Source organism: Empidonax traillii, unplaced genomic scaffold, assembly GCF_003031625.1.
Source record: "Empidonax traillii isolate 1590-97213 ecotype Southwest subspecies unplaced genomic scaffold, ASM303162v1 scaffold1134:size187968, whole genome shotgun sequence".
In the NCBI taxonomy this organism is placed as follows: domain Eukaryota; kingdom Metazoa; phylum Chordata; class Aves; order Passeriformes; family Tyrannidae; genus Empidonax; species Empidonax traillii.
In genome coordinates, this window is record NW_020956327.1 from 50,755 (window position 1) to 54,304 (window position 3,550).

The window sequence follows — 3,550 nt, forward strand, 5'->3', positions numbered from 1 at the left end:
TCCAAGCCTCCCAGAGCCGGGAGCAGCAGCGGAGTCCCCTCACGAGCCCGGGGACAGCCACGGGCGCCTGCCACTACCATTCAAATGGCTTATTGGCAGAAATGGGTTTAAAAATAGGGGTTTTGTGATAAACAAACTAACCTCATACAGGAAGTGAGCTGCAAATACTAAAACACGTTGTACAAAGCTGGCAGAGAACAGAGCTGCCCCACAGAACCGAAAAAACAACAACAAAAACGAAGCAGTGGTTGGGGGGGGGTGGGTGGGTTCGAATATTTTCTTGGAGGGGTTTATGTTGTGCCAAAGGGGTGAATTGAGGGGACAAAGGGCTGGGGGATGAGAGGGTTCCTTTTGTAGTCGTGGCCCCTAAAATGCAGGTGATGCCAAGCAGCTCCTCGACGTGAACCCCGAGTTTGAGCGTGACGGGACTTCAAAAAGCGTCGGGCTGTGCTGCTGCAAAGGTTAAACAGTTTTCCTCCCGAAACCCCGAGTGTGGGCTGTGAAAGAACATGGTAATGAAGAAAAATTTCCCCAGGGCTGCTCTTTGATTATCACCAAAGCCATCGAGTTTCAGTTTGAGTGATTTGTATTTATTTATAAAAACAAAGATGAAATAAGTAGAACGAAAACAAAAGCCTCATCCTAATTTCTGAGCTCAAGCCTGATTTATTCAAGCAGAGAGGCTCAGGTACAACAGGCTGGCTTGAGAAAATGAACTGAGTTGCCGGTGTGCTGCGTGGGGAGGAAATTTAGGGTTCAAAAAATATAATGACCCCCCAAAAACACAACTAACCACCTTCCCTGGCTGCAAAAATGCTGATTTAAGAGTGACCGGGCTGGGCAGCAGCTCCAGCCACTGGGTTCAAGCCTGGTTTGGTGCTGGGGCATCTTAATTTGAGTGGGAGAACAAAAGACATTTCTCTTTTCATGTGTTTTCACTTCCATCGTGAGAGAACTGGTTAAAAAAAACACACAAAAAAGCCCTTCAGTGGTCTCGCAGCCTTTACCGTGTTGTTTTTCTACCTATTTTCTGTTGTTGGCTTTTGTTATCAGTCTCATCTGCAATTTGTGGCCGATTCTGTCATGTTTCAGGCAGACAGCATGTTCCCAAAACTGTTTGCAACCTTTCAGTGAGGGTACAGCCTCGAGGACAGGCACAGCAGAGCCGCAGCACAACGAGAAAAAGGGCACATTTAACCCCCAAATCCCTCTTTGGCCAAATTTGGATGCCCGAGGCAGGGACGAGTCCCAGGGCAGTGATGGACAAACCCCAAGCCAGCCCAGCCCACCCCCCTGGGCATCCTCACTTTAGCTGGAATTATTTCCAGTTCCCCAGCGCAGGAGAAGCCAAACCCCCTCCTGTGTGACCCGGTGGATTTTTCCCGATCCCAAATAATTTCCCGAACAATTTCCCATTGTGTTTCCCCATCCAGCAGTGAGGATCCGTCCCAGCCACGCCGGCTGAGCCCTCCTTCTGGGAGTGTAACGTGGATTAAATCACTCGAGCTGTGAATTACCACCGAAAGCCAACGCCGCCGACCTCGCACCGATTCGATATTAATAACGAAACCAAAAAGCAAATTAATACCGCAGGACGAGGAGGAATTCTGCAATTTAGTTGTAAAAGTTCAGTGAAGGTCATCGAGTGCACACGACGGGCTCAGCGTGGAGGCGATTTCGGCCCCCACCGGCCCTGGGGGAGCAGAGGGGGTGACACGGGGGTGATTTTTGGGGCTGGCCGGGCTGCGGGGAAAGGTTGGGAGCCGCGGCCCCGCCGGGCTGGGCTCGGTGCCGCCGCAGCCCCGCGATGCTCTCCGGGCTGGCCGGAGAGGGAAGCGCCGGCGCCGCGTCCCCGCCGAACGCCCGGCTCCGAAATAACCAATTCGGGGTTTTTCCGAGGATGAGGCGGCTCGGCGGGGGCAGCCCGGCTGGGGGAGGACTGAGCCATTGTGAAACCAGGCTCCTTTTCCTGAGGCTGCCGCTGCCGGAGGCGCCGGAGCCCAAAGCCTGCCCGAAAAACAGCTCAAACGGTTTCCCAAAGCCGAGGCTCCCCAGGGCCGCTCGGCCCTCGCCCCTCGCCCCCCACAATTTCGAGCTCCCTGGCACAGGGAATGACGGCTGGCTGCTCCCCCGGGAAGAGCTGCCTTCCTCCCCCGGACCCCCGCAGCCTCAAACCTCTTCCCCTTTGGATCGCTGAGCACGGGGGTCCCACCACCCTGCTCCCCCCCTCCAAATGATCCCCCGGTTTACACCTATTTACAATCCATCCTATTGTTTCGGCCAGGAAAACGCTCAAATCTATACTTTAAAGGCAATGTCTCAGGGCTCTCCCAAAGCTCTCTCCACTTCCTGTGACAAAACAAAACACGCTTCGCTTGAAACTTATTCTTCCTCTATTTAGCGCCGAGAAATAATGACCAAAAGCACCCCAAAAAAACCCCCCAGGGCCCTGCCCCCTTTCCCACACTGTCCCCTCTCCAGACAGAGGATGGAGTCAGGCTGGAATTCCCTTAACCAGGCACGAACTCTTTGATTTCAAGCTGTTACTTCATTTCAAATCTCGAGCTGAGGTGAATTTCCACTTCGCTATTTTGGTCTCGCTGCTGTTCGAGTCAAATGCTCCCCCCCCTCCTCCTCCTCCACGTCATCGATTAAACCAGAGTCAAAAAGGGGCAAAAATGTGAGAGGTTGGATAAATTTGGGGGGTTTGGGGGTTGAACAAGCCGGGAATATTCGCTGCCAGGCAGAGAGGAGTGCTCAGCCCACACCTAAAATCGAGACAAACCCCTTTTGGTTTGACTCGTGTGGAAGAACTGAAACACTGAGAGTGCCCCAAATCCCCAGGCTTCTCCCACTCCACTGGAATTTTAGCTGATTTCAGGACCAGGAGATGGGTTTTGATCCTCCCTGTGGGTCCGTTTCAACTCAAGGATATCCTATGATTCTAATTCCCAGCATTTCTGGGCATCCGAGGGCTGCAGCTGCCCCCAGGCTAACGATGCTCCCTGAGCATCCCATGGGCAGCTGGGATGGAAAACAAGGGGGAAAAGGGAATTTGTGGTCAGTCTGAGTTTGCTCTGCCATAAGTTTTCAGCTGGTGTCTGAGGGGGGATCACTCTGGCCTGAGGAGGGATGAGTTTCATCCCAGAAAAACGGGAAGGAACGTTTGGCTTGGAAATGAAACCCACCTGGAAAATCAGACAGGATTTTCCCACCAGTCAGGATTTGTCTCTAGGAATTAAGTTGGAAAAATAAATACCGAGAAACCCACCAGGAAAATCAGGCAGGCCTTTGCCAGGGGTTGGGAATTTGCCTCTGAAAATTAGTCTGGAAAACGAAGCATCAAGAAACCCACCTGGGAAATCCTATAGGAATTTCATGGGGGGGTGGGATTTGCCTCTAAGAATTAGACTGGAAAACTCAGTATCAAGAAATCCACCTGGAAAATCATACAGGCCTTTCCCAGATATTGAGAATTTGCCTTTAAGAATTAATCTCATTTATTCCCAATCCTTGCATTTATTCCCAGTGCTTCAATTTCTTCCCAATC